We start from the raw sequence: 21,844 nt of genomic DNA, 5'->3' as shown, positions 1-21,844 counted from the left end.
GCTTGAAAGTTTGGATGATGTCAGCTCTGCTCCAGCAGACTGAGTCTGACCTGCAGCATGTGAAACAGCATCAGAGGGAGTGCTCTGGAGAGGGGACCAGAGCCAAGGTTGTTCATCTATTTTGAGCTCAGCAAATATCACTCCGCACACACACACACGTTTTGATTTCTTCAGGAAATTGGGGAAACCAGAGGGAGAGGGTACAGCATGGCAGGACACTGGCTCGGTGAACCTGCTCCTTGTGAACCTGTTCAGATCCCAAACAAACCTGAAATGTCACACATGCCAGCGAGATTGGTCGCACTCTCATGCCAGTTTCTTTGAAGACCTCAAGCTTTTTTATTTGCCTGCGAGGGTGTCATCTTAAAGGAGCCAAGCTCATTCCCATGCCCTCAAAATCTACCAGATGATATCTCTCCAAACTAAACTATGAACTTCCATGTGGTCTGCAATATGCTCTTACCATCACCAAAATGTCATTCCCATGAATTAACTCGAGCCTTATGCTGACTGCTCTCATTACTCTAAAGAGTTTGAGTAGACTCATACTTTATTGGCCTCATTTTACTCCAGCATTTCCTTTGGGAAAAAAGGGTGGAGACTGCTGAGCCTGTCTGGGGGCCTGGGTGTACTCAGGAAAACTAGGGTGACCAGTTCAACACTTGTCTCAGTGGCTCCACAAAGCCAGTGCCAAAGTTTCCCTCCCAGTTAGCCTAGCCTAGCCTAAATAGCAGACACCACTACACCACTCCACTGCACCACTCCAACTGATTCAGCTGCTCTACAGGTTCCTCATGGTGTTGTGCACCACATATGCACATAATCTGAAAGGACACTAAACAACTCCACTTTTAATTTATTCATTTGGCTTGTTGATTCAGAATGTAGATAATGTTCCATTACTATGTGTGTTCCACGAGAATCACACACATTATCCCATTGCTCTTCCAGATGAACCACATGAAACAAACTAAACATATATATTATTATTTGCAATAATCTAAATTAGTTTGAATTGTTTTGCAATCAGAAATACAATTGATAAAAAAAATAATGAATTGGACTGAGAAAAGTCAAACCAGCAACAAGTGCATAATCAGAACATAAAAGTTAAAGGCAAGCACTAGACAAAGTAAACTAAATATTGTCTTACACAAATCACGATATGGATTGAGACATGTTGTTTTTAAACATTTTCCCTGTAGGCTACTGAGTGGTTTTATCAGCAGTATGATAAGTTGCGGAACAACTGTACATGTTGTTAATGTTTTGATCACTAAACTTTTAAATGGGCACTTTGACTTCTAGAATAGAATTGACTGTTTGCTTTACCCAAGACACATCACAAGCGAATCCCAGAGTACTCAGCATCGCTCTGACCCCGTGTCTGACCCAAACACAGCTCATGCTGCTGATGCCATCCCACATGAATCCTCAACCGCCTGTCTCGCCTCAACCCCAGACAGTGAGCAGCAGTAAGCAGGGACGATGAGGAGGGGGAGGAGGGGGGCGGCCTGTGTATGCTGTGAAAACCTGCTGACTTTACAGTGAAAGGGCAGTATGATTCCACTATATCCATCAAGTGGAACAAATAAAATTAGCCGTCCCCTGAGAGGCCTGATTGTCTAAGGGCCGTGCGTGATCTGAGCGGCCTCGCTGATGCGCTGACCTCAGGAGAAAGAGACGCTTGTTTTGCTCTCAGTCACTCCAAACGCCTGGAGGGATGTGCCCCTGTTTGTGTGGCTCAAGACATTTCTGCTTGATGAACACAAACGTCTTTCCCACAATTTGTTCAGAAGTCCTATTTTTATAGTCATGGAGAATGACTGAGGGGAGTTAATGAGGCATTTCATAGACTCTGGGTCTTAAAAGCTATGTATTTCACTTGTCAATTTAGTATTGAGCACACAAAGACAAAACATGTCATATTATGTTAACACTGTCACTTGCAATTTGTATGTCTCAAGTCACCAGCATTACAGACATTATAGACTCAAGCAGATTTATGGTGTCTCTCCATGCATTGCGTTTGTAAAGAAAACATTCAGTTTCACTTCTCAGACAGAAGAATTAATTGTCAACATTAATTAATCAAGTAAATCAACTTTTGTTTGTGATTGTGTTATTTCCTTTTAAATGAAATTCAACTGAAATAAAAGCCACACTGTGCAATTTCTTTGTGTAATCCAAGAATAATATCCTTCCTCCCCCTACCACTGTGGTAACCCAAAGACGTCTACTGGCATTTCAGCAGTCTTACCTCAATATATTACTCAAGTGATTATTCATGAAGATAACTTTCACTATGGACACACCCATGCTGTCCTTACCACACCAACATTCGTAGAATGCAATGAGTTGTCATAAATATCAGAAACAAAGAGAGGACGACCAGGCCCTTTCGGTTGCTATAACCTGCTGCTGACATGTTTGCACTTGCTGCTTGCCTGAATGTCATTAAGGCCTTTGCCTAACCAAGATGGCCTGATCCATTCATGTGACCTCAATAAGATCCATCACATCACATGCCTCTTAAGCAATTAAAGGTAATATCATCAGAATCATAAGGTCTTGTGAAAAATCCTGCTCTTCCTTTTTAACTGTATGGCGTGTGTTGTGAGACGCAGAGACAGATGGTGAATATTCATATAGGTTCTTTGTTTGCGTGACCCAGTTTGGCTTAGATGACTCACACACAGCAAGTTCTTAAATATTTCAGTGCTACTTTTTATTGGTCATCCTGTTTGGCAACCAGTGAGTGATGATCAGATGCAACTGAATGGCCGTTATTTTTTTCTCTCCTGGGAAAGTTGTGAATTTCCTAAACATCTGACAGATAACAGCCCTTTCCCCCTTATTGAGTTATACTGAGTTGCAGTTGAAATGTCCTCGAAGACTTAAAGACACAGACATCGGATATCTATGCAGCATGTGGGAGCCCAAGGCACTGTGGTTCTGATGCTGAATTATCCAGCCGTCACTGGACACACTGAAATGTACCTGGTAGAGACCTAAACAAACAGCACAAATATGCACAGGAATACTAAGAACAGCCTATATTTGGAGTGGGGTGGTAGAAGATAACAAAGGTATTCTGAAAAATAAATTAAATATAAGATCTAATACTACACATAAACTGCACATTTTAGCATGGCCTTTTATCATGACCAGAGCAAGTCTAATAACATGTATCATAATTTTTTTATTGAAAAACAAGAAAGAAGGCCGCACTATGCATAATCACCATTTATTCACACAGACACATTTCGCCGTTCTGCCTCAGTGTGACAGAACGCCGAAACGCGTCTGTGTGAATAAATGGTGATTATGCATAGTGCGGCCCTCTTTCTTGTTCTTCAAGTTTATACTTTGGTCAGCACTCTAAAAACTTGAAGTCTTGAGTGAAGCCTGCTCCTACCCTTACGAACTCATACATTTTTTATGTCATACATGTCAGGTGAATGGGATGTGCTCACAAACACAGATTTGAAGAAATCTGAAACAAATTATGAGTGAAATAATCATTGTTAATTAAATAATAATAGCAATAATAATAATAATTGTGTGTTCATAAAGAAATACCACATTGTTCACATCGATTCATTACATATTTAACAATGTCCGCTACATTAACTTTGAACGAAATCACTATATGTTGACAGCAATGACTTGCAATGACTTTGAAAAATAATGTCCCAGTGTAACTATCAGCTCAGCATGGCTTCTTCAGACACTTCTGCAGGTAGTTGACAAGCGTCAGCAGTTCAGTGTGTGCAACAGAGAGAGAATCTGACACAATGGCACAATGGAACGCCAATTGTACACAGCATTCAGCACTCTATTGTTTGCGTTTGCATAGCAAGAGGATGGAGTTCTCAGTCTCTCTCCAACCAACCAGTGGTGGTGAACACCAGCCACTTGCAAGCGGCTCATTTAGTCTGCAGTATAAGCCAGGTCCCATGCTGTGGGCTCAAGGGCTGCAGCATGATACACTTGCCTGAGGAAGAAGAATACAATAATCACGATGGGAGCTGTTTTGCAATGCAAGCACCACCTACTGTAAAGCACCACAAGTGATTTGTGAACAGACAGCTTGATGGGCCAGACATCAATGCATTTTTTTCCGTCACTTCAACAACGTTGTGCCGGGCCAGCCTCACAAGCTCCACTGAACTGGCCAACCATAAGCAAGCGGGCAATGCTGAATCAGCATGTTGTCTACAGATCTGAGGTCAGGGAAAGACTTGTGGCGTCAAGAGCATAAAACCTCAGACTCCTCGACCCACTAGGATCAATCCATATGCAGCTGATAAGATGTCGTTTGATCTACGATAAGACAGCCACCGGGGGGCTTCGTATGCCATTTTGAAACAATTAAAGTTATGATGTCACTTCACGGCTGTCATCATTCAGCGATCCACTTGGCTTTGATTCAGACCTCAGCTGACTTACAACGTGGGGCTGACGCACTCATAACCCAATGAGGAGAAGAAAGAACAAGCACATGGTGCACTTGGGTCACTCTCAGAATGGCATTAAGCACTGTTTTTTAAGACTCAAACGAAGAATTAATACTCTTACTTTAAAAAAAAGTTGTAGTAGATCTAACATATCTCTGTGTATTTTCCTCCTGAACACCATCCTGATAATTCCTCGTAAGATATGAACACGTCATCCTCCAAAAGGTTTTGAAACTTGCCATAGGCCGTTGGAATGTACCACTGGTGTGATGGAGGTGTTCTTTGGACACACACGCACACACACACACTCACTCGCACACACACATGCACACACACACGCACGCACAAACACACACACACACACACACACACACACACACACACACACACTCACTCACTCACTCACTCACTCACTCACTCTCTCTCTCTCTCTCACACACACGCACACACACACACACAAACACACACGCATGCACACACACACACTCACACGCACACGCACGCACGCACGCACGCACGCACGCACGCACGCACGCACGCACGCACGCACGCACACACACACACACACACACACACACACACACACACACACACACTCACACAAAGGTATTGGCTGTCTGTCTCCCTCACCTCTTTTCTCTCTCTCTCTCTAGACGGCGGGACAGAAGACAGGCAGAAAGGGACACAGACAGACACAAAGATAGATAGAGACAGACAGACAGACAGATATAGCAAGAGGTTTTGTGAACACTTCATACTGTAAAGCAAGTTCTGTTTGCTGCGCTACTATGCCAAATATGCGGGGCTGACTGTGTCGGCAGGTGCTGCGTTGTCAGAAAGCACTTCACACATCCTCTCTGTCGCCCCCACCCTCTCCACCCCCTCACCCCATCACCCCCCCCCCACACACACACACACACACACCTCCACTAAGTCCACCTCCACCTCCACCTCCACCACCACCACCCCACCACCACCACCTCTCCTTTGCCACCCCACGCACGCAGGCCTCTCCAGACCCACTTAGTTATCAGTTCACCTCCAGCGTTTGAAGTGCCCTGAGAGCCGCAATCTGGACTCTGCTGACTCCCTGGTGTCTCTCCGCTGATGAGCAGTCGCGTCTGCACAGTCTAGACCGAAGAGGAGCTTCAAAGGTCATGAAATATGCATGACTAGTGCAGCTAAAGCAAACTGCCCATGTTCCCTTTGGTGTAAATACCTCAAGTCATGAATATTTCACAATTGCAGAATTTCTAAATAATGGCGTAGTTATATTGACTTTTATCACCTTTTTAACACATTTTTCTAAAATTGATCACACGTTTTTTGTCATCTTCTCAATTCAAACGAACATAAGCATCCTCCTGTGAACGTATGGAACGGTGAGCTGATTGTTGACGAGATTGTTGCTATCACAACGAGACATCAAAACACACAGAGCGCACCACGCCTCCTGCTCCCTCCGAACCGTATACATGCACTGCATGCCCCCACATCCACAGGAGAACAATGCCGCCCCATTCCACATCAGCGCGCTCTCCGTAAGGCAAAAGGGCTGGCGGAAAGCACCCATGGGAGGCACCCAGTCATCTGGCTGCTGGTGTTACTCACAAGGATGTGGTGCAGACAGTGGGGCTGCCTCTCGCAGGGAACACTTGCTAGGGCATGATAAAGAGGTGTAACCCACTCAGCTTTTCCACTCGGCCTCACTGAGACATGAAACACAGGCCTTTGTGTGAGTCAAGTCCACAAAGGGGGCCTTTAATCGCCGCTGTGGAATGGGTGAGAGTCCATTCATCAGCGGCAGAAGTCGAGTCTTCAAATGAACTGACCCTGACTTTAAGCGAACGTGGCGCTAAGACATTTTTGCTCAATTGAAATTCCTCAATGGAAATCCTGTGAAAGCGAAAACTGTATATACTGTAGGTCTGTCGTGCATTAGCAATGACATTCAAGTACAGCAAAGGACTGTAGGTGCTTTTAGCCGTGTAGTCTGAGTCTGACCATAGGTCCACATTGACTCTGAATTCTAGATTTCTCATGTAAATCAACCTGTTTGTTTTTTTTCTTCTCACCTCAGATGTGTTCGTTGGCAAGCACTCGGATTTGGGCATTTATGGAGGCCAGCCAAAAGCTCTGCCGTGCTCTTTAGAGGGGAAAAAAAGCAATGCGACTGCACTCACATTCAGTCATTTACCAGCTGGACATCTCTAAAGTGGTTGAGGCATATAGTGATTTATTTTTCTATTTATTTGTGTCTGTATCTCTCTGTGTGTGTGTGTGTGTGTGTGTGTGTGTGTGTGTGCGTGCCCATTTCACAGCCCACCCACACACACACACTCACACACACACACACACACACACACACACACACACACACACACACACACACACACACACATACACACACACACACACACACACACACATTTATACAATGTCTGATGTCTACTAGAACCTTTTCAATTTCACAAAAGGAAAGCCATCTCAAAGACCCTGGCAAATCCCCCCCCCCCCCCGCCCCTCCATCCTCTCCCCCCTCCGTGAAACCCCCCCACACCTGTAGCACCGTGACGGCAGAAGCAGGCTGCAGATGCACATGCTGGTATGCGTATGCGGGCCTCTTATCTGCAGTGCTATCTATCTGCTCAGGGCCTGGACCGGCGCATGGTGCAGAGCAACATCTGACCCCTGATTTATGGGGCTTGGCAGGTCCTCCACAGATAACAGGCAGCACACCATCAAAGACTCCAGTTGTCCAGTCAACGATAGCACCAGCACGGATGGGGACATTTCAGTCTGTATACTTTTCGGATGTTTTTGCTATGTCAAAGTCTCATCGCTCCTCTGATCTCAACTGGGTTTACTTCAGCTGATCTGCACTGTAAGGATGTTGGTGACTTAGCTGGACTGCTCCTGGCAGTCGTGTGCACACTCCAGGTAGCGCTCAGTCACCTGTCCCTTTTGCGTCCAGACTTGCAGCACATTTTCTTCTATAATTATTATAATTCTATTTTTTTTTATTATTATTAATCATCCATTTACAAACAGCTGTACCTGCATGTATCATGTAATTATCCTGTCCTCAAAGCCTTGGTTTTGTTTGTCACTGTTGTGAAACACCATTAAAATCTCAATAAAACTTCCAATGGGTCGCATAGCTCAGTGACTTAATATCACTGTTGAGCTTAACAAGCTAGCTAATCTCGTGAGAAAAAATGGCCTGGTCTATAAAACAAGTGAACACTGCAAATTCCTTTACCAGCACATGTCATCAAATAAATATGGATTACATGATTTATGTTTATGTATGTAGCCATATTGGGACATCTGATTTGGACATCATATTTCTGTCACCAATTTCTTGTGAAGCATTAATAAATGTGTGCCCATGGGTTGATAGCCAATGCCATGTCAAGAGAATGTTTTATCCCCATCTACATTGTTAGGAGATGGGCTGTCATTAAAGATATAACAATTATGCTGATATAATGATACTCATTGGCCTGTTTAAAAACAATGAAATGAGAGAATATTGCTGCACTGTTGGTACATCTGCTCACAGAGAGCACAGCAAAAGCTTAGATGACTTAAAGTCATAAAAATATCCATATTTAGTCATGTGACACAAATTCCCATGGGTTGTAGGCAGGCCAATGTCTCGCAATCTATTCACATCAGCAAGAATGTATGGATATGGAAGAGAATGAATTAATAAATAAATAAACAAATATTTGCGGCTGTAAGTATTTCATAAATAACTACTGGTGAGAGGGTTGCCCATTTTTTAGCTTCAACATCTGCCTTGCAAAAATGTCTTAGAATGGTCCTGGTTCCATGGAGACTATTTCAAGAAATCAATGATATTATTTGGTGTGTTTAGTGTGAATTGATGAAGTGGGTCATTCATTAAACTATTTCTGCAAACGTCAAAATCCCCCTCTCAGGTTTATTCATTAGCACACCATCGACATAAAAATTATTTTTCACTGCCTAGAACTGGATCATGTGTGATGGGAAATATTGACCGATCTCAGGTCTCAGGTTTAATGGCTATCCAGTGGGAAGCCATTACCGCTGACAAGTTATCTGACAGGAACAACTTTGTAAATACTTTTCTCATCTAAATCGATGTTTGGATTGATTCTATCCTGCGAACCTTTGGGGAGCAAAACTCAAATACGGAAATTGATTTGCCAATGGTAGCTGAAGGTTACCAGCTTTATAAATTAAATTCCTACATTATAGTAGGAAAAGAGACAGACAGACAGTGTTAGACAGTAGTGGACAAAACAGACTGAAGCCAGCTGGCATGCAACTCAGGCTCAGCTCAGTGCAGCACCCTAAACAAATGCTCAATGTCGTCTAAGGATGATGATGCAATTCATGCCCAATTCAGCCTACATCACATGGAAATGACAAGGAAACAAGTTCATATAAAATGTCCATTTATCGTCTTCATCCATTAACCATGTTCACATCTCGAGAGAGTCTTGGCCCTGACAGCCTTCTGATGGAGCCTTCTGTTGCTAGGACAGTTTATTGAACATCAAAGCCTGGTGTGACAGGGGAGTATCTTCAAAGCCCTCGGTGAATCTGATTGCCTGGTCGGTGGGTGTCTCTCCACAGGTTTATCTGCTATACTGAGCTGCAAAGGTCCTCTTATCACAACAGACCATGGCTGGAATTCAGACTCTGATAGCGGTCTGCAATTGCAAGTGATGTTTAGCAGAATAGGGGGAAAAAAGCACAGATGTACAACCAAAATATATGAAGTTTCTCAAGAGGGAGCATGCACGTCAGACAACACGCCTACTTATAGATTGAATTATACAGTATGCACACACATCTGTTAAAATCATCTTATGTCGACACATTGGAAATATGCTGAAATACCGTAAGGCTGACAATGAGAAAAGGTCGGATTGTTTGTTTGTTCTTGTAGCGGGGGGGGGGGGGGGGGGGGGGGGGTCGTCACAGTGATGAAGAGTATGGTCCTGCTCACGAGACCAGATGTCAAATCATCATGAGGAAACGCATGGCTGCTGCCTGGATGTCAGCGGAGAAGAGAGGAGAAGCTGGAGTGAGAGCTGACCTTGTCCTTCTTTGCTGTGGGTCTGTGGGTTTTGGGCCAGGGACAGGAACTCCCTGTACAGACACTGTGTCTGCGAGTGGAGGGCCCGCTCCACAGTAGAACACTTTGTTCACCGCCACCAAGGAAAACTTAGACAACAAAAACACACACATTCTGGAAAAATGAACATTTGAGAAGGGTCTCTCTTTTTTTTGTTCGGTTAGACCCTGCATTTGGGTTGTGTGGTAAATAATCTCCCTCTTCTCTCAACCCCCCCACCCCCCACCCCTCCAAAAAAGGGGGCAGAGCTCACATGACTTCTCGAAATATGTCTCAAGATAACATAGTGCCTCTTGTTAATAACTCATAAATCACCACTAAGAGGTTACTGGTGGCTTGTTGCATTGCGTTTTTGAAGTCATTTTGTTTTACGCCGGGATAAAAAGTCAATAAAACATTGAGGTAATATGAGACCTATTCATTGTGGTTGCGGCTTTGCCCCAGCTGTCATGTTTAAGTGTCTCTGGCTGATGAAGGTGGAGGCTGACCATTCACTGTAGTGTTTTGCCTGCATGTGTGTGTAGAACAAAAAAACACACAATTATCATTGGAATATCAAACACTGGAAATCTGTTGTGATACAAGGCAAAAGGTGTTTCAGTTTCTGTATGTGCAATTAAAATGAGAAGATGTAAATAAAATGCATTTGTGGTATTTTAGCAAGCCTCTGTACAGCAACAGAAACAAAGGCAGATTTGAAGACCTGCACTGCAACAATCTTTACTCAACTACTATAAAACAGTTGGGTAGACGCAAAAATTCCTCACAGGAGGGGAATATAGTTGTGGTCAAAGTGGACATAAAACCCAAAGAGAGGGTCAGGCAATTGAGGTTAATCCCCGTTCGGCCAGGCCATTACCTTAAACATTTTCTCCAGAGCTTGACTCTTTTCCATTCCCCCAGGCCACATAAAAGAGGCTCCACCCAACCAGGAATCTGGAGATAGGCTTAGTCATGCAAGAATAGGCACACACAGAGATTACAGATCATCTTTCACTGCCAAAACACCACCTACAGCACCTTTCGTGACACAACAGCGGAGCGGATGATGTATTGATGTCTTTTAAAACATACAAACACAAAAAAAAGTGTGGGCTTTTCGCTTAAGGTATATGTGCGATAATAATGTGTGGATCTTGCTGGTGCGAATTCGAAAGGTGCTGGCTGACGGGTTCTGAGTCACGGCCCTGTTCCTCTGGTCTCCTGCGGCACAGGTTATCTGCCCGGAGCAAGCCGACACGCGCCCGCTGCACCTGATTGTCTCATCACCACATTCCAATCCAGGTGGAGAGACACATGTAGACAAGGCAAAGAGAGGGACACAGAGAAAGGAAGAGAGAAAGAGAGAGAGAGAGAGAGAGAGAGAGAGAGAGGAAGATGGTGGAAAAAAGGAGAGAACAAGCAAGCTGGAACAGAGTCCAGAGACACTGATACACTTGTTCACTGGCCACAGGTGTAGCAGGAAGCGTTCAGTTCACAGCCAACTGCAGAGTAGGTGTTTTAAAGCTGCTCTTTTAATCTCTGCGCTATGACACATGTGATAGGTGACCTTGCTTTAAATACCTTCAAGTTTGAAATATAAAACGGCATGATATACTTTAAGACCAAAATTTAATTTTCATTGTTTGTCACCATGTTGCTTCCGCTTGCTCAACATTTTCTTTTCAGGTTAACAGCACAGAGTGGACTCAAAAGCCTTTTCCTTCAGCACACAAATATTCCCAGGCTCCAACACCAAGGAACTCCGAGGACCGTCCAGGTGGGCCGAATTCAGGAATTAGCTCCTGTTATACACTATGCCAAAATGAAAACAAGCACAGAGGCACGCTGTGTAAGATCTCTGAATATTTTACCGAGATCCACACGTTCCAGGGGAATTTTTACCTGAGGATACGTTTGACTTCAGAGAGACAAGACTAGTGGTGTTGTTACTGAAGGGTGTTCTCTGCCAACAAACACTAATTTACAGGCTCTTTGAAAACAGTCATTGAAAGGGGTGTTTTCATGGAAGCAAAACAGATCAAATTTTGGGTGGTCAAAGAAGCATTGCAAGCAACTACAGTTTATTTTTTTGCATATAATATCAGTTGCTGCCTCCATATAATATGATACAGCGCCTGAACAAAGGAAACCTGATCAAAATGTATTTGGAATGTGTTGGACAGATTTTTCTTTCCTTCTAATATGTCTATAAAATGCAGTCATATTTGTGGCAGACCACCCATAAGAACTGAGTGTTTAAAAACATTCCCAAAGTTGTGTGCATGATGGATGATTATTTACAAAGCTTTCTTCTCATTGAGTCTCTGGTTTCATGAATGCAAAAATCCCATCATAACTAAAATACATTGTTTTAAATGCATATGTTACAATCACACTGTACAATACAATGGCAGTACAATTATACAAACTGATAAAGAAAAACACAGTTAAAAGAAACAAAAAATACTGAGGTATACTAAAACTAAAGTGGATGTCTCATACGGTAAGCCATGGTACCCAATCATCCATCAAACAATTATCTCCACAGAGGTTCCGGAAATTCTAATCTAAATCATTATCCATGGAATGCCAAAGTCTGATCCAGAGGTTTCTCCATGTTCTCAGAACTCAACAATGGACCAGAGAGAGAAGGCTCCAGCCGGGGTGTGGAGCACAATTAAGAAAACACAGTCCCAGGGCCCGGCGTGCTGAGACCTGCTCTGGCGTGAAGATATGTCGGTGAATGGCACAGGCACTTGCCTGTGGCAGGTGCATTGAGCAGGCATGACGCTGAGCTGCTTGTGCATGTGTGTGTGTGTGTGTGTGTGTGTGTGTGTGTGTGTGTGTGTGTGTGTGTGTTTGTGTGTGTGTGTGTTGTCAGGAGAACCCTGTATTGGGATGGTGTAGCATTGTCAGGACAAGTCAGAATACTAGATGAAGGTTCATATGAAGGCGTCCGAGAGACCTACCCTCTTGCCCTTCCTGTGTCCTGTAGGCCGCCGTCTCAGCGTGGTGAGGGGCCGAGATCTGACATATGCACTTCACTGAAACACATCACGCTGTCCGTATTCTCTAAAACTGATATATGTCACCATTTCTAAGATCCAGCAGTGATTGTTGCTGCAAATTGCTGCCACTGACTGGCATTATATGAAAAAAGCAGCTTGACAAAAATGATGCTTATGCTCGTTTGGCACTTACTCTGGAACACACTGACAGGTGATTGTGAAATGTCTTTTATCTTACTCTTGCATAGGCAATATCGCCCCTTCCTGCCACCTTGGGAATTGGTCACTGATGTAAACTGAAGTGCCCTTCACATTTATTGGCACCGCTGGTAACGCTGACTAAAAGAGGTACAGTATGAAGAAATATTTTCACTCGATGAAAACAAGGAGGAAAAATCCAACCTTGAGGAGAAGCAATTGAAAATTGTGCAATCAACTCTGTTTACTCCACCTGGCACATCTCTGAAGCTTTTATCTGACTTTGATTTCATATATGATTCATTTTAAAGAGAACCTTAAAAACTTAAAAAAGAACTTAAAAAATGGAACTTAAAAAATGGATTTCATTCACTTTCAATCCCTCCTGACAGATTTCATTCAAATGATATAACCCTGTAAGAGTCGTGATTCCTCTCTTAATATATACAGTTATTGCTGTCAAAAAAAGAAAAACAAAGTTTTGTGGTTTCTTTCTTTCAGTCACATAAGTCAGCGAATGCACAGTGGTGTGTCTGATGCCAGTGTTTCCAAGGCGTCTCAAAGAGGACAGGGTCAGAGCGTTTATCCCCCAAGGTAGTTCTGCACATGTTTTGCCCATCTAAAGTTTCCTTCAAGAGTGGTGTCAGGAGGCAGTCATCTGACACACAGCAATGTTTGCTGATGATAAGATTATCACAAATGGTAGCTGGAAGCAATTCCCTTCACCCTCCAAACACACACACACAGAGACACACACACACACACACACGCACTAAACAGCCGATTAGTTCTGTATCCCAGTCAGACCACATGATTTGCCTCATGTATCGTTATACACAGGAGGTGTTCAAGCTCACTCCCCACCAGTCAAAGACCCTCACCACCAGCTGAGCAGCCAACAATGGACTCCTTTAAAGGCAGGACCTGTACACACACACACCCCCACACACACACACCCACACACACACACACCTGCTGTGCTCTTGTAACATCGTCTTCATTGTTGGAAAAGTATATCAGCCCGAGCCACACTGTTTGATTCTTATTTATAGTGACTGTGTTGAAATATCTCCTTTTTTTTCTGTTGTTGTTGTTTTTTGAGGGGTGGGTGGGGGTGGGGAGTGTTGGTTGAATCGCTAAATACCACCAGCCAGGATCTAACCAGCATTTTTGTGTTTCCAGGGTGTTTTTTTCCGCCATGAGGCGTCAGTCAGCGGTACCTACAGCAGAGCCTGTGCAGTGAAACGACACCTGTGTCTACTGACGCACTGCCTGCAAACTCCCAGCTATGAGAGGGAGCATGTCTAGTCACGCCAAAGCCAGATTCCTGCAATCACGGTTTGAAAGTAATCACCTGTGTGTAGCGCAGACCACCTGAGCAAGTGTGGGGAACTGATGCCCTGGGAAAACAGCTCTTTGCCGAGCACTGACAGCTAACAGATTGTGCTGTTTTCCTTCCGACAGGGGGATCCCTCTGTAGATACATGTCTCCCAGGCTTTTCTGCAATGCCAGTAGTACTAGTTTAACTTAATAGATGTTTTGACTGAGAGTGCAAATAGAAAGTGGGGGTAATGTTGTTGTTTGGGAGCACTGTATCAGCTGTCGAGTCAAAGAAAGGCAAACAGAACGGAGAATGGCCACAACTGCCATAAAGATAGACCAGTGGAGGACTGTCCACACATTTTTCCCATAATTATGATCAAATGAGTTCTGTTAGGTAGTCAAGCGGTGGATCACTCAATTTAGCCCTGTCTTCATGTGACCGAAGCTTCCTTGAAATCGTCATGTCATCACATGAAGATGAACACTGACTTGACTTTCTAGACTCTGGTTAATGTTCTTCATCCTTAGCAACAAGCTTCACTGTGATAGGTACCAGCTTTTTGGCTAATAGCTAATAAAGGCTAACACTCACTGGCGGCGACATTCTCGTCTGTGGATTTGACGCTCAAGAGACAGAAACATTTTCTGAACTTTGGCGTTGACGCGTGTCAGACGCCGCTAGTGGGCTTTGCTCCATTAAAATGAATGGAGTTGTGAGTGCGCTTCAGACGCCACCAGTGGGCGTAGGCCTTAAGAGATCAAGTGCTTTGAAGGAACATCTTTCATTGTGTCAACCTGTGAATTGAGTGGAAACAGATTTTTTTTCTTCCAAATTTGTTACAAGTGTAGTTTGCTTTTTTTGTAAGCCAATGTGTTAGGAACTTCCCTCAGTCTCAAAATGTGCCCTTAAGTAAATGCCCCCAGTCAACTGACACTCTGCTGTCTAGGAGTCGGGGGTGCAATGTCTTGGTAGGTCAGGGACCGGCAAGGTTGAACTGGAGGGCATGGATTTGTTGTTGTTGTTGTGTGTGTGTGTGTGTGTGTGTGTGTGTGTGTGTGTGTGTGTGTGTGTGTGTGTGTGTGAGAGAGAGAGAGAGAGAGTGAATAAGTTGTTTTCACTTTAAGGGAGGTTTAGTGTAGGTTAAGTTTTTGTAGCACTTTCTAACAATACTCTCCTCATGCAGTCCATATATAAGAATGTGTTATAAAACACTTAATAATAATATTATGCACATCATCAAAACATATGTCCTTATATCCATGCATTTACTAACTATGCAATATCTGTTCAACATGATATCAGAGCAGTGCAAATCTGTTTTACTAATATGATTAGAAACATAGAAAAAACATCATTTTAATGCAAGAAGAGGACAATGGAATCGTAGAGCACGAATATAGCAATGCAAGAGAAGATGTGTGGAGCATGTTTCAGCCTGTGATATTTGCACAACTAAGAAGATGAGCACTCCAGATTTCTTGCCCCTATGCAGAGAACTTTTGCGAATGCAAAGATAAAGCAAAGGCCATTCCAGGACTTTTCCAGGTCAGCCGATTCTTTTGATTCCAGCTTTGGCTTTTTCAGCATCAACAGCCTTGGGCATAAAGTGTCCTTATATGTGTACACACCCCAGTAATGGAAATTCATTTTATTTCTCTCATACATCTATCTGCATCAAGATTACTGTTATTCATGGACGACTTCAACCTTGCACTTGCATACAAAAAGATGAGGGCATGGTCGTACGTCAAAGAAGCACTTAAGAAAGCTTAAGTGAACAGCATGATAGGAAAACAAGTCTAGATGAATCGATTAAGAGAAGCATTTGACTGAATCGCTTCACCACACACCCCATTGGGATACTCAAGTATCCTGAAGGGAATGTCAACAAGTTGAACACAAACTGGTGGATTTTGTTTTTGTGGACTGAATTCCAGATACCACCATGGCAGCCATTGTCAGAACACATGAACAGCACAGTCCATTTGTCAGCCCCCTCGGAAAATAACAACAGGCTTGAAAAGGGAGGATGTCATTCAATCTCCTGGGACATGTACCTGCATGGTAGACTTAACACTAAGACACTGACGTCTGAAAACAACTTGTGCAAACACAGGAAGTTCCAGCAGCTTACACTGTAGAAGAAGTCATGAGAAAAGGGTCGTCTAGGAATCTGCACAAGTATTGGAAAAATGAAGGAAACCATAATATTGTGCACAAAGTAAATTCCCCAGTTTCACATTGATAAACTGCTGTTTCATGCAGCTCAGACTCAGCAACAGCTGCAAGCAAAGACAACAGTAGTAAGCCAAACTTGCCATTCATGGTTCACATTCAGTAGTAATTGTCGTCATGAATGATGACACAGCTGATTTTTTGTTTTCTTTAGGGGAATGGTCTATGAGGAGAGTTAGATGACAGGAATCAATGGATGATATCATGACTGAGACGAATCGTACAGGAAGGGAATGTGTGTTGCGTCATCATTTTTGTGTTCTGGCGACTCCTGGGTCTTAAAACAAAAATGGGGCCAACAGAAAACTCTGGAGTAGTGTGGATGACTTCAATGCTTAAATGAAACAAAAGGGTAGATGCCCTGTTTGTTCCTCAATAAGTGAATTGAATTTACTTATTGATTTAATCAAATCCCAGAGACAGTATAAACAAGGTGCACAAACTATTAAAAATGTTGAGATTGGTTGACTGCCATGTTTCTGCTTTGATGAAGGGATGAGCTGAAGGGACTGCTGGGGAGGAGCCGGCTTTAACTCAGAGCCTTATCTGGCGCTCATCTGAAAAAGGCCTTCAGCCACATCTGAGCAGGCTTGCCTGTGGCAGAGACAGAGCTTAAATGTTAAAAACAATAAAAGGGTCTTTCACTCACAAAAACATAGCATGTCAACAGGAAGTGGCTTGATGGATGGTTGTAGGCTCATTGCATTCAGTTGCACAGGCCTGACTTTGTGCAGTGCCCTCAAACAATTTGAGTGTGAGATTTGCTTGGCACCTTGTAAGAAGACAGACAATGTCGTAGAATAGCGGCTGTAGTGCTTTTGCTCTCAGACAGAATATAAGTGCCTTTTGGAATCACACAAAAAGCAAGTGTTTCACCATTTCACTGATCCACCGAATGAGCAAAAACATTTAAAAAAAAAATTGACAAGGTTGTCAACAGAGTAAATGTTTGCAGCTTATCTCATTGAACAAACATGCATAATCAAAAAGAGGGGAACCCAATACACAACAGCAGCCATGTATTCCACAAGTGCCACCCCTTTGCACTGGGCCTGCTGAAACACAACAGAGGAGACAGAAAGCTCCAGGGAGGTGACCCAGCAGACCAGAGGCAGCCATGCTGCACAGCTCCAGGTCCGCTAAAACCTGGGAGACCTCAGGGACGTCTGCGTGACCTTAATTGGAGCCGTCGTTCTCACGCAGTGGCCCTCCGTATCCTGGCCCTCGATCAGAGCCCTGTGTGATAACACGGCCAGGTATTTGACCCCAGCGGCAGCCCCTGAAAAGGCGGCGCAGCACCAATCCAGAGGTGCTGACCCCCAGAGATATGACGCCCTGGAGCCGACCGCGGTGTTAGACTGTCAACTCCACTGAGCTCAAGACCTTTGTCTGGATTAGGCAGAGTGGTCACGTCTCAACGAGACACACACACACACGCACGCACACACATGCACACACACACACACACACACACACACGCACACACACACACACACACACACGCACGCACACACACGCACACACACACGCACACACACACGCACACACACACACACACACACAGACACACAGACACAGACACACACACACACAGACACAGACACAGACACACACACACACACACACACACACACACACACACACACACATACACACACACACGCACACACACACACACACACGATGAGTCTCCAAACACTGTATTTTCTGTCAAGGGCTTCAAGATGAGCTTTTATTGGCTCTATGTAAGTTTTATTTTCTAGCAAGCTTTTACAGTTGGTACTAAATATTGGAATGGCTTTTCATTTCATGTGATATCTGCTGCCTGCTTGAAGATTTTGGAATTAAAGACTTGGTCAGCTTCCCCTTTAGTTATTTTTTATCTATTTTATATTTTGTACTCCTCTTCTGCTCAGTCATATGTACTGTATGTTTTAAATTAGTACTGTGTTATTAATGTATATGTTTATTGTTCAGTTATTTACCTTATAAAGATGGCTCATGTAAATTTCTTCTTCTACTTCTTCACGTACACACACAGAAACACACACACACACACACACACACACACAAGAAGTCAAGAGACTTGACTTCTTCACTCACACGCACACACACACACACACACACACACACACACACACACACACACACACACCAGGTGGTGGGTTTTCTGATAGCTGTATTATCTAAAATTGAAACCTTGCTTGTAGCATTGAAAAGGAAAAGCATGATGCCACAAGTGTACACATGTCTCTGCTCAGTTCTGATGATTCACTTGGTTTTTTGTAATGCTGATATGAGCGTGTCATCTGGGGATTTCTACGCAGAAGCAGACTCATACGCTATAGAGCACTGCAACGTTGTCTTATGCAAGATGGTACAGAATAGGGGTTCTTGCACAAACAAATGGTTTTAATATCTCTGAATCATTAAGGAATCACTTGCCGTGTAGAATGACACAATGCATCTTGACAAAAAAACTTCTAGCATTGGACTGTATACCAGCATGAAACAGTCACTCGCTAGTCATGACTGTGGCCTGTTCAGGCAATGAAGGTGTTCTCCAGCATGTTAGTCATCAGTATTCACTGGCGCTGGAGGTATAGGGGGTGTGGTGGTGGGGTAGTTATTTCTCTGGTTGACCTGAGACTGCATCTTGACATCTTGCTTGCTGTAATGACAGACATGGTGTGAGGGGGGAAGAATTGCGCTTTTGTACAGATGGGAGCCTCAATTAGGAATTGACACAAACGTATTGTCCTCCTTAGAGACTTCACCTAGGGCTAGAAAAAAAGCAAAGAGGAGGGGAAGGATTGGCACTACAACCACCCCCCAACACACACACACACACACAGAGAGAGAGAGAGAGAGAGAGAGAGAGAGAGAAAGAGAGAGAGAGAGCGAGAGAAAGAAAGAAAGCCACACATTCCTGAGCTTAGAGAGCTGCACATCTGAACTGCACCAGCCACAAGTTAAAACACGCCGCTTCCAGGCACAGCTTTCTTCAATGAGGGCTTTCAGCGAGGCTTCTGTGGGGTGAAGCTATGGCTCCAGGGCTCGGGGCGTGGCACGCTTCCTCAGAATGCCGCCTGCTCGACGCGGGGCGACGCGAAACAAGTGGTGCACCTGTCGAAACCTCGGAGAGCAGCGCAGGTTATGAAAAGGCTGCTGGGGCCTTCATAAATGTCAGATGCTTTTCAGCACCTGTCTCTTGCTCACATACCTCCACGCTCATGCAAATTCCTGGCCCTCGAGGTCTTTTAATTGTCTATAGCCTACAAATATCAATACAACCATAACACTAGAACACCTATATAAGTGTTCTAGATTTATGGTTGTATTGATATTTGCAGTTCAATGTGCAATCATACCAGAGTTCGTATTGTGCTTATTACATTGTAATAAATACCTTTGACATTCATTAGGAGGCAGAAACCTGGATGTTTCACACAGAAACGTTTTCATTTTTCTGAAGTAAGGTGGGATAAGTGCAGATACTTAGACAGTCCAGTTCACTGTGCTACAGGAAGCTGATAGTTTATGTCATGGGAAACCCAACCACCTGTTACACATGGCAAGGCTGAAAGACAGACAAATCATACTACATGGATGCCAAAGAGAATGTTGAATACATATGAAGCATTCCACTCTGGACTTTCAGATTGAGTTTGCTGTTTTCTGAAATACAAGCACAAAATGAACAGTCCGAAAAAGGTCTTGACACTCCTGTCCAGGCCAAAATGCCACATCGCTCTGAATCCCCTGACAGCCTCCGCCCCCTAAACCTTCCCCTGGACATTCAACATTCTTCCTGCCCATTGCTATTACAGTCTGTCCCTCCTGGAAAATACCAGTGCCGTGGTGTTATGTGTAACGCAATCAGACCTGTCCGTCTCCGTCTCCTGCTGCTGCTGTGTGCCGAGCGTCTCCCGCCGTATAGCTGCACTCAACTCAACCCCGCTGGTGTGGGAACAACAGAGCACATCCACCCCACCTACAGGTCCTGTGAGGACATGCTCAGCACAGGCTCAGCACTGGGCCTGCTCCGCGTGCCAAACAAGAACATCTCCAACGTCTTGGTCAAAAGTGGAAGAAAAAAATGAAAAGAAAAACAGAGAAAAAAACAGAGTGAAAAGTGATTTTAATCATTTGAATCCCACGGATGTGTCTTAAGTGCGAGAAAGATTAATTGTTGGCGTGTCGAAAAAAAAAAGTGTGATGCATGCTGTGTGCGCATACAACAGCTGGGCTGATTTAAATGACTTAAATTGACGACATCCCACGAAACACACAAACAGATTCAAAATGCGCTCGTCTGAAAGCCATTAAATAGTAAAGCCTCACCACCACTCACACAAAGTGACTGGATGCAATGTACAGATAATACGCTGTCAAAACACACGGCTCATCATGCGTGATGTAGTGTAGTGCTGAATAATAAGCATCAATATGAGTGAACACAGAATGCAGCTATAGGCTCTAAGTGTTGCCTGTAGAGTGCATGTGTGTGGGGGGGCGGCTCATAGCCGTGGCAGAGGCAGAGAGAAAGTGAGAAAGTGCGGTGAAAGTGATGTCAGCTGGAGTAGATCTACTCGGGGTCACAAAGTCGTGTCAGGAGAACATCAGAAAGGACGACAGGACGACAGGACGACAGGACGCGGAGACGCCGTGCTCGGGCCTGCAGGAGATGACCGTGCGCTCCGTCAGCCCTGGGAGTGACCCCTGAGCGCTCTGTTCGTCCGTGACCTGCGGTGCCGAGGCGTGGGAGCCCCAGTCCTCCAGCAGCTCTGTCCAACAGGATATTGGTCATAGCACGACTCATGCTGCTCACGCTGGAGTTTGGAAGTGCTTTCCAGCAGCCCTCGGAAGTGAACACACATGTAACAATGCTAAGAGAGACAGAGACAGAGAGAGGGAGTGTGTGTGTTTTTGGGTGTGTGTGTGTGTGTGTGTGTGTGTGTGAGTGTGTGTGTGTGTGTGTGTGTGTGTGTGTGTGTGATTGTGTGTGTGTGTGTGTGTGTGTGTGTGTGTGTGTGTGTGTGTGTGTGTGTGTGTGTGTGTGTGATTGTGTGTGCTCTGGCGGGCAGATCAATGGCCAGCGGAGGACAATAGCACGGAGAGGCCGGAGATAGGTGGAGAGGCCGCCACGCCGCGGCGTTCCAAAGCCAGCTCTCCTCTCCGGCGGCAGCGACGACACCAGCAGGGGCCTGAAGCCGCCCCGGCCCCGGCGCTCCGCGTCGGAATTCCATCAGGGGCCGGCCGGCGGCCGCGCACAGGAAAGCCGGACTGAGCCAGGAAGGACACTGCCCTGTCTCTTCCTCTGCCACTTCAAAAATACCCCGTATACCGGGCGCAGCCGCCTGCCGCTCACAACATCCCCGCCACAGATCCTGTTTGCACTCGCTGGCCAGCCGCTACACACCCGGCCCCATCAGCCCTTCTAAATCACGGGAAGAGGACAGAAGACAATCACCCACTGCCACACGCGCACAACAGCTACTG

This window comes from Sardina pilchardus, chromosome 2 (genome assembly GCF_963854185.1).
Source record: "Sardina pilchardus chromosome 2, fSarPil1.1, whole genome shotgun sequence".
Taxonomy (NCBI): domain Eukaryota; kingdom Metazoa; phylum Chordata; class Actinopteri; order Clupeiformes; family Clupeidae; genus Sardina; species Sardina pilchardus.
This window is presented reverse-complemented; position numbering follows the sequence as displayed.